Source organism: Pagrus pagrus, assembly GCF_965226575.1.
Source record: "Pagrus pagrus genome assembly, chromosome: 12".
NCBI classification, from domain to species: Eukaryota; Metazoa; Chordata; class Actinopteri; order Spariformes; family Sparidae; genus Pagrus; species Pagrus pagrus.
Window position 1 is genome coordinate 19,533,085 of NC_140196.1, and position 14,491 is coordinate 19,547,575.

The window sequence follows — 14,491 nt, forward strand, 5'->3', positions numbered from 1 at the left end:
TTTCTAATGGCAGACTGTGGTGGAGGCTCTCCGTCTCTGTCTGTGTAAGTGGATTCCTCTCCTCTCACAGACTGGAGCCTCCCGGGTATATGTGTGTGATACGTGTGGGTTTTGAGTCTGCCCTCCGTGGTGTAATAACCCCAAAGCTTTCGGACGTCACTGGCTCTGATGCCCACACATAAAAAAACACTGTTTCTGTTTCTACACACACAACCTGAGGGACGCATGGACGCCCACGGCTCTGAGGAGACATGAAGTGGGTTTATTAAGGATTTATTTAGTGTGTGTGTGTGTGTGTGTGTGTGTGTGGTAATATGTGTCATTGCTCTTCTCACCTGGCACATTTGATCCTTGGAGATTCCCTATACGAATTACAGGACTAATCTTTTTTTCAGAGCCTTCTTGGAGGGTTTGTGCTGTCTGGAAGGATGCTGAGATGTTGGTACACAGGTTCATTAGGCTGGTGTGAAGGCAGGAGGCTGATATATGTGGAAACCACACTGGCTGGTTAGATGGTGCTAATGGTTTGATTGGGGGTCTTTATTTCACTGAGCAATAACACTCGGGAGCTTTGGAAGATTCTCACTGCTTATTACGCACAATACACTACCATCGATTTTCTGTCTCGAGGGGAATCAAGATGCAAGTTAGCTATTGATTAGCATTAGCATTAAAATGAGCCGACTGCTCACGTGTCGTTAAAACAATTCCTTCGTTTCAAACGTGTGTGTGGTACCCTGAACACCTTTAGCTCCTGTTTGTGTGTTTCACAGTTCTTCAGGCTGGTTTAATGAAATAGTTCAACGTGGTGGACTTTTTTTTTTGTTGTAGAAATTGTACAAAAACCAAAGTGTAGAAAAATGTAAAGGATGGTACAAAATGTCTCGTCTTCTGCCAGAGGATTCCAGGAAGTCACTGCTCCCTGGCAAGATATAGCAACGCAATCTCCACGATGAATGTATGTGTACGTGATTTATTAAAACCACATATTTTCTTTAAGTTTCAATTTTTCAGTTTAAGTTTCCAGAAGTTTCAATTTTTAATGTTGTGCTCAAGGTCCGGTCAGGTTTAGACACAAAAACGACTTGGTTAGGGTTCGGAGACGATCACGTTTTGGCTTATTTGCTTTTGATGCCACAAAGACAGCTTGATGATGTCCCGACAGTTGTTAAAATTACCCGGCTGAAGCGGCCTCGAAGTCGCTTGGCGTACAATGCCAACATTTCATTCTGGTGACTGGGCTGTCCAATATATACTTCCCATTAAAACACAACTCATTTTGACACTTGAAACGCAAAATCATGTCAATTAATGAGCTTTAGTTGTGGGTGTAGAGGATTGTGTTACCTCTTGACAGAGCCGGATTAACTCTTTCCCCCTGTTTCCAGTGTTTATGCTATGCTAAATCAAGCTAATAGACCATATTCACCATTCACCATATTCAGGATGGGAAGCTCCAATGCTGCGATAATGTTATGCTGCTGTGTTCCAGGTTGCAAGTCATTTAAACGTAGGGAATCGGACAGATTGTTTTCATTTTAGCACTTCCAGACTGATCAGCAACTGAAAAGACAACGGATAGTGAAAAAACAACAGCTAATGTTAGCATTCAACCACTTCCTAGCTAACATTACTGTTTGATTACATCCAGTGTGTTTTAACACCGTTCCTACCTACCGGTCCACTGTTGCTCGCACTCTTCTAGCATATGCAAGTCATATCATCTTCCTCACACACTGACCTCTAGTGGATCAGCAGGTCTATTATTTGCTTTGGCGTGAGACTGGACTGCGTTATTAGTATTGACCTTGCCAAGAATGATAAAAAGCATATTTTCCAAAATGTCAAGCTATTCAAACAAAAGCACATTAGCTCTTTTTCAAACTTTCTTGTGTTGTAGTCACATCAATTTCATGGCTAAATGTCAGCAAGCCTCACAGTCCGTACAGGTGGGAAGAAAATGAGTAACCACGTGAAAAGACTACTTAAATCAGACAAAGGCACGCGCAGGATGCCAACACTGTGTAATGTTGTTGTTTTGCAAGACCCACTGGCAGTGAGAACTACCTGTTGAAAGCCAGAGAAATATGTGGCTGTAGTTCAAAAGCAGGATTTTGTTGAGGAACAACAAGAAGGCCCTCAGTTCTGCAGCAGCCCAACAAAAGACTGAGACAAAATGTAAATGAAGTACATTAAAGCCTCTCCCATCACTTATTCACACACCTCTGCTCCCGAGGACTGAAGACAAACTTCCTTTCTGGGCCAAGTGAAAGAATGAGATGAGGTCTCCGTGTTGGTGACGTCTGCACGGCTGCCATAATTTGATGGTGATGCTCTCCTGTTTTCTATGGCGTCACGCCGCTCAGTGCTGGCGGTGGAGTCGCACCACTGCAATGTCATCATCTGGCTTTATCTGATTTCTCTTCTTCCACCATCGCCTCCTCCTCTCCACATGGACATCCAATCATACTGCTGCTTCGGCTGCAGCGTGCCAGGCTCATTGCTCTGGGGGGCTCAGGCTCATTTACTCTCTTGCAAGCTCAATTTTATTTCTTTTTCTCCTCTAAGGATCTCTCTAGTGTGTTCCTGTCCACTTTGCTTTTTTAAAATCTATTTCTATCTTTGAAGCAAGAAGTGTTTTTAAAATAGTGTGTTTATTGTCATCAGCTTCTTTATATAGTTGTTTATTTTTCTAAGCAGGTACATTATAGGACAAGATGGCTATGATAAGCCCCAGGCACAGCACACATCTGTTCCTCCTACATACACAAACACAAATGTGTTCCACAACACAATTACTTGACAGTTGTTTTGTTGTCAACTTGTGAATGCTTACATCCCCCACACATGGCCTGCTACATGTCAGCCTAGGTCAAACCCACACATCTCCATCCTCCAGTTTGTGTCATATTAAGGAGCCTGGAGCTCAGTGTACTCTTCTCCGAATACGCTCAAAAGCTGAGTTCAGTGAATACATATTAATGCAAATCACACATACAGTCACACACAATGTAGTGAATATGATCTCTGCATTTCAATTATCAATGAAGGCAGGGGATGGGTTAAATAATATGGGGGGTTTTTTTGGATTATACTTTAAATGAGATGACAAAAACACACCTCCAACACTGTGTGTGGAGGTGGACAGGCAGTTTGGGTGTTTTGGATTTTTCAGGAGAAATTGTCATGGATATTTGCACGTCTGGATGAAGTCAAGTGGGTTTTGTGTCTGTACTCTGGTATTTGTGCCAAGAGAAATTTCATCATTATGGTTCTCATTTAGAGGAGACCCCCACCACCACCCCTCACACTCTCTCTCTGGCTCTCAGTGGAGATGATTACTCGTTCAGCCTGCCCAGACAGAGTGCAGCCATCAGTGCTAATGTTCCTCCATACTGTGTTTTCACATCATGTATCTCGTGGCTGCAGGATATTAGACATTTTCATCAAGGGAGCCACGACTAATACAAACACTTGGATGAAGATACTGGCAACACAGAGCTACACGCCCACTCGCTACAGATCAGCGCCAAGTTTTTGAATAAAATATATGGTTTGTAATATGTTGATGTGAGTCTACATAGTGTCTCAATTTCTGGTTTGGGGATGCAACAAAATTGTGTGGTGTGGAAATACTCATCTAGGGTATGAAAACATGAACAACAGCAACAAAAGAAAACACACCGCTGCTGCTGCTCATGTCTGCCATATAATGACTTTATACAATAAACTACTTAACAACAACGGCAACAACAAAAACCTGAACCCTCCTCTTGACTCATGGTCACTACTTTTGGGCTGTTACTGCTCACTGTTGCGTTACAATATTTTTCATCCTTCTTGAAATGAGGACACTTTATCTGGAGAGAGGGAAGAATGTAATAACAAATGTATTTTTGTGACAATTTAAAAGTAAACAGTGTTACTTACTAATAATATGGCTTTATTCCTTAACAAGTGGTCTAGCTAAGTAACTACTTTTGGCAATCGGCTGCATTGCAGCTATGCTTGTTTATTAATGTGCACTTGCCCCGGTAAATTAACCAAGAAATAAATGAGTAAATAAAAGTCATAATTTATAATCTTATGATAGATAATGAAATTATTATTATTATTATTGTTGTTATTATTATTAAGTAAATAATATATAATCGGCAGTTGACGACAGTTGCCGAACACTGCATCTCACTTGACAAAATGTGGGATTATTATGACAAAACATTTCCATCTACAATGGGAAGTTTCTCTTCTTTTTCTGAAATGTAATTTTACCTTGGAAAAAATCCCAGACGATTTCTGAGACTATACAAAATATAATGCACAGAACAAAACGCTAAAAAACCTGTGACTGTCTTGAGGGTGATAACTTCTGTGAAACTAAAGTTCACTGAGTACATCTTTTTTTCCTCTTACACCCAGTGAGGACTGTTTACTGCTCATATTACTGTAATGTGACAATCACTCGTCTCAGCTGGTTTTTTCCTTCCAGTGGAATCCCCAAACAATATTAACGACTACCCCCACAGTCTATCTGCAATGCCCAAGTGTTTATGTTAATACCATTATGGCGTCTTAAAGTATTGGTTTCACTCAATTCTAATTGGTTTCATACTGAGCTAGTGGGAAGAAGAAATCACATTATCCACAGAATGTTGAGAAGTTCAATGAAACCAGAAGGTTTAATGAAACTGGTTTTAGAAGCTGCTACATCAGAGATCAGTATTTGATTTCATATCTGTGTAGCAAATGAAAACAGTCACATCATCTTTCATGGTGTGAAATGAAAATAATATTAGGAATATTGTAAAGGCATATTGGAGGATATCACTGAAATATATATGTATGTATGTATGTATATATATATATATATATACACACCGATCAGCCAAACAGCTCTGACCTCTGATCAAGCATAGTGTTATGCTATAGATATATATAGACTGTTGTCTTCCTGCTTGAGCTTTACTGTCAAAGCACTTTGAAAACTCTCTTTTAAAAGGTGCTATATAAATAAAGTTTATTATTATTATCATTATTATTATTATTATTATCATTATTATTATTAGAGTACACCATTGAACATGATACATTTAACTTTGCATTGACATATTAGCCTCCTCCTTCTGAGCGTGTTAGCATGCTGATATTGATAAATGTGTTTAATATACAGCGCTGCCTAAGTACAGTTTCAAGGAGCATAAGAGCTTTTGTCAATTAGTTTTCATTACTGAATGAATGTTATGTCCCTCTTGATCAGGATATTACACAGACCATGTTGACAGTGTGCAAAAAATGAAATACCACTTGAGGGGCAAAATGTGTTCCCACCTCAAGAAAGACAATGTCCTATATTTTACACACATTACTGTACAACTACTACATGCTACAATATAAAGCTATTTGAGCAGGAATTTTAGTTTTTTTCCAATTTTTATTTTTTTAATTATTTTTATTTAAATCCAAATTGAAACAATTGTTTTGAAAATTGTGGGAGAACCGGAGTACCCGGGGAAAACCCACAGAGGCATGGGGGGGACATGTTACCTCCACACAGAAAGACAAAGTATGGGGAAAGGGCTCCCCATAAATTGTCCGCAAGATATATGTGTGCTGCTGTGGGAGGTAACGGCGTCCAGTGTCCCCCCCATGCCCGACCACAGATGACATGTGGTATCTACTGGCTGTCCGCAGTAGAGAGGTCCTTGGTGTTGATGTATGATGGCGAATGTGACAGCTTGAGTTGTTGAAGCCATCTTACTTCTTCCACTTCTTTGGTTTCCTCAATCCCAGAAAGTGACGGGCTCTTTTCCAGACAGTCTTCTTTGGTTTGCCTGGGTGATTCTCCTCAGAGACTTGAGTCACGTCAAGAAGTTCAGGGGCCGGTGCAGTAGTGATGGACTCCTGCTCGCACGCCTTCTCCTCGGGAACTTGAGTCACCTCCAGAAGTTCAGGGGCCGGTGCAGTAGGGATGGACTCCTGCTCACACGCCTTCTCCTCGGGAACTTGAGTCACCTCCAGAAGTTCAGGGGCCGGTGCAGTAGTGATGGACTCCTGCTGCTCACACCTCTTCTCCTCAGGGACTTCAGGTTCTTTCAAGGCTTTAAGCTCTGTGGAGAGATCAAGGTTGAGAGAGATCTGAACATTAAGCTGAGTTTTCAGCTCCTCCAGATGTCTCTCATAACGTCCCTCCTTCTCCAAGATGTTTTGCTGGAGATTATTGATTTCCTCGGTCATCCTGTGACGGAGGTCATCCTGTTCAGCCCTCAAGTTGGTAATCATCTGCAAGTCTTTCGACACTGTGTCTGCGTGAGACTTGACTTCCTTCTCAAGCTCCCGCTGCAGAGTATCAGCCTGCTGTCTCACAGTGATGACTTCAGTTTCATACCTTTGGCTGATCTCTTGTTGTGAAGCCCTGAGCTTGTCCAGTTCTTCATGGAGAAGCTTGTTCTTGTCTTTCTCCGCCTGGATGTCAGTTTGAAACTTCTCCTCATTGACTAAATGGGCAACTTGGAGCTCTTCATAATCTTTATGAAGGTCCTTCTTCTTCTTCTGCCTGGTGTTATCTCTCACCTGAGTAGCTATCTTTGCGTTGCTGAGAGCTACATCATTGCTGTACTTTCTCAGCCGCTCTAGCTCTCTGGTTGTTTCTTTTCCCCTGTTGATGTACATTTCTTTCAGGGTTTTTTGCTTTTTCAGCTGCTCTTTAGTCGCTTCCAGCTCCTGAAGAAGTCTCTGATGAGACAAGTCTCTGTACTGCTGGCTGTAGAACTCCATTTCCTTCGGCTGGTATAATCTGTCTCAGAAAAATGCTGTTGTCTCCGATGAACAGATATTGTCCGTATCAGATGTCTTCCTCTCAACGCTTTCCTTTGCTTTTCTATCTCTTGTTTTCACGGCTGGGTCAGTGGTTGAAGAAGACTCAGACTGAAGAAATGTTGAAGACCTTATACAGATTGCTAGGTTCTGTTTGGCTTTGAGTCTTCAGGCTTCCATTCTTTTGCTTTGATTTCACACACACACATTTGTTTTCAAATACTTTTTGAAAACAAACATCTGTTATGAATTTTTGGACTTTGGCCCTCTGAGCGGAATTTCAGCATTTTTGTGATTCCTTGTATGCATGGGCATAACCACCATACACTTTGGGGGGGACGTGTCTATTTCACATTTGGACCCCCCCAATATCTATACGACGGTTACGCCCTTGCTTGTATGTGTATTCAAAACGTCACCAATCACTCATTTTTCACTGGTTTGGGTTGAAATGTGTCCTGAACACCAAAGAGACACTAAGGAAACTTGGCAACATGTTTTCATTTGAAAGTTACAGCCATCTTTGTTGCATATAGGTGATGTCATACTGCTCTGTGTGTCTGGACAAAATATTAATCGAACGCTGTAAATACATTATATCAAAGGTAAAGGCATTCCCATCAGCCTCAGCTGTAATATTGAGCTAATGTTAGCATTCAAACACACTAAAGTCTGATGTCGTCTCCTCATCGTTCTTAGCGCCTTTTATTGATTTTATTCTTTATATATTATTATTCATTTCTATTTTTGCATTACTTTTATTTCTCTCTTTCTTTTTCTGTGATTTTGCCTGTTTTATCACTTTTATTCCTTTTTTTGAAGAATATATTTCTTGGTTTTTGGTGTTACATTTGGACTATTGTGTTGTTTTGGGGTGGTTGTTCTGTGCTGATGTGTTTCAGAGGTGCTGTGGGGTTGGTGGGCGTGGCTTTCTGGTGGCCTGCGCTATGGCTGATCACACACACCTGCAGCAGATTGAGGTAATCAGTGGCAGGTTAAAAGCCCTGGCCTCCTCTACTCACGCTGCCAGGTTATTTTGTCAACCAGACGTGGTACATGGTCTCCCAGTGCAAAGAATCCTATTTCTACAGTAACCAGAAATAATCTGAATAATAATCAGATGAAATGAATTAAAGGGTGTTTCTCAGAACAATGTACCACATTATAAGGCTATTCTACTCCCTCAGGGCTTGTTCCTGCTGAAGCAGATTACCAACATTCACATCATGTCTTGAAAAGCACATAAAAGGTCTCCAGATATCATCAAAAACATGTTGCTTACATCTGACAATATATGTTATTTTTACCATTGACATGTTTGACGCCATTTCTTTAATCCACATTCCGATTCCTGGCCCATCAATATTTCTCTTGTTAAGAGAAATTATACAAATTATACACCCTTTTCACACACACACACACACACACACACACACACACACACACACACACAGCGAAGTTCAAAGAAGGTTCATAGACAGCGGGCAGTGTGTGGGATATCGGCATTAAAAGGTACATTCAATGTTCAGTAGACAGCAAAATGCATTGTTGGAGGCTACAAGATTTGAGCTGTCGAACAAAAGTTCAGTGATTGTGTATTGGTCAGTATTTGTGTGTGTGGGCGCACCGGCAGGTGGGAGGAAGTTTGTATGTCTTTCCCCTGGATTCATCACTCACATCTGAGATGACTGACTGAGTTAAACGTTTCAAGTCAGCCTCCTACAAAATATCTGCCAGAAGGATAAAACAAGTACATTTATGGCATGAGAATGACTTTATTTATTACGCTTCAGGAGTTTCACTTACAATTTATGCACAACGCAGCAGAACTTTTGCTTTGTATTGTTACATCATCGCTGCTCCGTCCTTAAAGGTTTATATTGTAGAAAGTGACGCCTCCTTTCTTTTTTGATAATAGAGCAGGTTTAGGTGCTACATACTGTTTACGTATGAACATGATATTTAGGAATTGGGTCTTTAAACTAGCTGTCGGGACTTTTGTAAGTTTGTGATGTCACAACTATACATTCATCACACTCAAAAAATGATCCCAGCAGGGCTGTGATTGTAAAAAAAAAAGCTGAGCTGATGTTAAACATGGAGGGCGGTGCCTGCTCAGGCCTGTGAGAGCTGACTAATCAGAGCTGACTGGGCTTTTTGAGAGGGGGCCTTAAAGAGACAGGCACTAAAACAGATTGTTAAAACTGATGGGTGAATATAGGTGCTGCAGCAACAGACAGTAAGAGAAAAATAATTGTCTTTTTAACATTAAAGCATGTCAACAACTTTATATTGGTTCTTAATAATCATTACTGCTCATGTTGTAGCACGAAGTATAGAGGATATAAAAAATTACAATGATGTTAATTTTAGAACAATTAAATTGAATTAAAATAAATAAATAACTAGGAAACAAATCTAATGAGAATGTCAGTATATGCAAAACTAAAAGAACAAGTTAAGATGGCGGGCACGTTTTAAAAAAAATCTCAGCAGGTTGTCCACTAATCAGAAGGTCGGTGGATCGATGTGACATAAATGGGTGAAGTGCTGTAAAAGCGCTTTGAGTGGTCAGCAAACAATAGAAGTGCTGTTTAAAGGCAAGTCCATTTAGTCCATTTAGACCTCCTTTCCTCCATCGAGTACTTGCTTGCCTTGCTAAACATGCTTGATGCAGCAGCAACAGAAGTCACTGATACGAGAGGCCAAGCTACATTATCAATCTGTTCATAGACAAGATCACAGACTCATTCTTCTCCCACTTTCAGTATACAGCAGACAAGTGGATAAAGAACCTCGTCATTAGGATATTAAACAGGCTTCATGATTGGAAACAACTGATGTGAGTGCAATCAGTTTCAATTAAAAGCTGTTTGAGAAATCTGTTGATCAGAGTGAGTGAGCAGCGACGCAGAGACAAAGATATGATCCTGCAGCAATACTAATTAATTTATAGGATAATATGTTTCTTATCTGTCAGGATTTTCATTGTTGTTGTCATCTTTTCCACCAAAGCTATTTGACTCCACTAATTGAACTTTTTGAACTGTGAAAAACGTGTCTTGACTTCTCTTCTCTTTGCTGTGTTGGGGTTTGTGGTTTGTTTCCTCCTCTAAGAGTCAATCAACAAGAATATCTTTTTCCTAAAGTACATTAAATGACTCACAATCATTCTCCAGTAGGTTTTCTGCCTGAGAGTTTTTTTTATTTTTTATAAAATACGTGACAACTCAGTAGCCTCATTACTGCAGACAGACTGTCAGCTCTGTGGCAGCACCTCTGACTCCCTAATGGCTGTAAAACGTGATTTTACTGCAGTCTGGCACCAGTTCTCACAGTTTTTAAATAAAAAAAAAAAGTTGTACAAAATGACAGCACAATTTCTATTACACAGGCTGTAGAAAATAAGTCACATGTGGGTTATAAAGAACTTCTTTCCATCTGTTAAATGGTTTCTTATTCATCTGTTCTTCACATGGTTTTTTGTGTTAAGCCCCCAAAGTCGAAATTGCCAAAGGAAGAGAGCAGTCATTATCGCTGTAGATGTAGTGTTTCCATGGCGATGGCACGATGGTTTTGCTCGGAACTGGTTTTAAATGCATTAAATTGATTGTGTGTGTGTGTGTGTGTGTGTGAGAGAGAGAGAGAGAGAGAGAGAGAGAGAGAGCACCTTATTAAAAAGAAAATTAACAATTGACAAAATGAAGAAATAAGAATAAACCAGAGAGTGAAAACACAAGTGCACCTTTAAAACTGAACTCAACAGTATACATGCAGTATAATGTTAAATATTAGTATCGGCTACGCTTTAAAGATATAATTTGTGTTTTTTTTCTTTAAGTTGTTCAATGCTGCTGGACTGGATGCCGATAGATTTCATTAGCAATAGTGGTTCTTTAACAAAGAAGACAACAACTTCCATGATCCCACGCTACTTACTCTTTTGTACTGTACGGCGCCAGAAATTACATACTGTGCCTTTAAAATGACAGACTTTTGACTTTATTCAGACTGTTGAATCTCCTCCAGCTGCTTCATTGGTACGTCAGCATTATGGAGAAGCCTCCCTTCGTCCATCCAGGCTCCATCTTTCTGCCAGGGTGAAATTTTTCCGTGACACCACTTGAAGGCCTGACACACCCAGCGTGGCCTCAGAGATGTTTAAGGTTTAAAGAGGACTGCAGTACTTTTATCTCATCTTGACTATCACCTTGTGAGATGGGGAGATCTGAACAAGCCGTTTCAAATATTTGATTTGATGAGCTAATGCCCCCTTCTGTGTTTTTACATATTGTCTCATAATATTTGAAGGTCCTATTTGTAAGAAAGGTTCATTTTGGGTCTCATTCCCAGCCCAATGCTGACGCTTTGCGATTGTAAGTCGGGTCCATCACCATCCCAATGCGTCCATTTATGAAAATGTAATTGAACTCTTTTCAACATCTGAAATAAAATGTAGCAGATTCAAGAGTTTGATAGAATATTCTGACATTAATGGAAAATGTGCTTATTTGCTTTAGGATATATATTCCTGTGTGACTCTGTTGCACACTGTATGTCATTCCTTTCAAGAATTACATGAGGAGATTGATACCACCATCATGTCTGTAGGCTAAAGGATCAGGGAGGTGGAGTTCAGCAGCTGAATCCCCTGTGCCCATAAAACACCACCGAGCCAGACAGGTACTAATATTTCCTGCTGCCTCTGAGCATGGTGGGAGGATTACCAGTGACTTGGACAGTAAAGCTCTGTCACAACACGACTGAAGAAAGTTGGACAAATACAATACAAATCTATGCTCAAACTAGCAGCCATGTCTTTACAGACAGCGTACTTTGTTTTAGAAACAGATTATTTACCTGATTACAGGAATAGTTTTGATTTTGGGAGTTCCACTGACTCACTAGAGTTGGATGGAAAATTAGTTTTTGACAAAGATTGAAAACAAAGAAACAGCCGTGGTAACAAAATCCAACAAGCACCTCTGGATTCTTGGCGTCACTGTCTCCAACAACCAGCAGAGACTCCGAGAAGTGTTTCCCAGTGATATTGATTGATATTGTCCAAGTCTGAGCAGGCATGGAAGTCTGATCACTGTTCACAGTCTTCAAAAATACAGCGGATTTATCAAATGTGCAGTTTCTCATATGATTGATCTTGTTTCAGTTTGCTTTGGAAGGCATCTCCTAATGAGTCTGCCTCTTGTCTTGTATTATTTTATTATTCTTTATTTATGAAGTCTCTCTCTGGCCTCATCCTTAATATCTCCATTCATCCTGATGCACGTACCTTCCATCCCTTTCATGGCCTTTCCCTTCCCTCCAAGGATAATTACCAGACACAGTCTGGACGTAAGTAAAGGGTTGGGTTATAAATGCAGCCAACTGTACAGCAGGGTGAGTCATATCCATATTGTTGGAGTTCAGAAATAATGAGCCTCTATTCTCTTAAAGGAGATCCATGTTCTGGGTGCTATATTAAAGTGATGTGTAGGATTTTATTGCATACAGAAAGAGATACTCTATATACAAATTGTGAAGTCGTGTGGATATATAACAAGCTCAGGTTCTTAAACCGAGTGTATGATCATGTTTCCAAACCTTCTCTTTAAATCCAATGATACGTTCTTTGCATGCAAATAAGATGAAATCCAATCACTGAATTAAAGCCCTCTCCCATCTTGTGTGTCAGTGGGTTGGTTGATTTGTTGTTTTGTCAGCAGGATTACACAAAAACTACTGAATGGATTTCCATGAAACTTAGATGGAGGACGGGTCTCGGACAAAAATAGACCCCAATCACTCTCCATTCATTATTCACTCTCTTTAACATTGCAAGATAGCGTATTTTCAACATTTTAAGTTATATCTCTATCTATGGGAATAATGCATGAATCTTGATAGAAACAAAACATTTTAAAAAACGCATTATTGACGGCTTGTCGGAGGTACTCTACACTCTACTGAGTGCCACTCTAGTTTTGTTAATTTAACGCATTCAAGACAAATGAGCAGTGATAGAAAAAGTACTCGAACCTTTCCTTAATTAAAGTAAAAGTACCATCATGTTAACATTCAAGTTGAAGGTCCTCCATTGAAAATGCTGCTTCAAAGTAAAAGTTCAGAAATATCCTCAACAAAATGTACTCAAAAAACAATCTCTGACCAGGAAAAGTGCAGCGGAGCAGTTATCCAAATTGGGATTCCAAGTAACACTGGTGCAGACTCAAAGGCAAAATCCACCAAGCCCGACTACACCGGCATAAACATACATGACATCACGGCAGTATGGTGGTGCACATAGTGAAACATGCTGTAACAACACTTCTCCTGTCTCTTGTCCCTAATCTGTTAAATCATCTGCTATGGTTGCTTGTGAAGCAAGTGCTGGAAGACGGTAATGCCGCCTTTGAAATACCAACATAAATGATGAGCTGCAGGCCTGCTTGTTGCTGCCACTGACAGACAGTAGACACAAACAATTGATTAACGGAGCAGCAATTGCAAATAAATGTCAGTGAAGGTTATGAAATCAATTGATAATTTTACATCACTTCCACCATTAATTCAAAAGCATCCTCATCACGTCCACTTTTGTCAAGTATTTCTTTATTAATTCCACCCATGGCAATATTGTGCTGTGATCGATGAATGTAAGACGGGGAAAGTGATAAAACACGGCTCTGTTTTCATCAAATGACTTCATAATTTATCACTCCAATTTTCATTTCACATCCATTTTTATCAATTTATTCTTGTTATTTTCTACCCCTCATAGTTTACTTGGTGTACATTATATGCAGATAACTGTTATTTTTTTATTTTATATTTCATGCTATACTTTTATAAATGTAATTATATGTAAATATATTCTCTGGGTTGTCCCCTGAAGGAGCTAATACTTTCCTATCATTGGGAAACCCTGTGTTGCAGCCTGCAAGGACCCTGAACCCTGAACCTTGAAAATGTAAGCAGCATTTCAGTGTCAATTGTTGAGTGAAGATAATTTGAACTAGACAGACGAGTAGCCTGTTAAGTAATTCCATACAGGCCGAACGAGACGATTGGATGGGCTTATCAGAGGGCTGCAAAGCCTTTTAGTTTTCAGAGCACTTGATTTATTGATTGCTACATGGAGGAAAGGGATCGTTACATTGAGTGAGTCGAGAAAATATCCTCTTTCTTCTCTTCGCCCTCCTCTGGAACATGAAGGCTTTGCTGAGATCAGCTTACATCCTGTTATTCCTGAACCCATCCCACTGCATAGATAAGACAAAATGAACTGACTGCACACAGACTACATACAGTAAAAGCCTCAAACTCAAACTGATTGCTTGGTTTGTAGCTGCTCTTTCCCACCTGAGAGTGCATAACGAGCCGCACACCATTAGCTGCCGGACTGGGAAGACCCTCGAGTAGCTCTGCGGACATTAGGGGAGCATGTGTGTGGGTGGAGGGATAAGTGAGAGGTTGGGTGGATGTGCCCTTTTCTTTGACAGGATACAAGTGAGGTCTGTTTTTTCTGTCTGCGGCTCTGTTTCTGTACAGAGACCCGTCATGGCAAAAGAGAAGGACAGAGGAAGAAAAAGGAAATGATGAATGAAATTATGCAAACATTGCTCACACATGACATCATTTAAGCACCTTTGCTCTGTTTTTCGTTTTGTTTTTTGTGTTC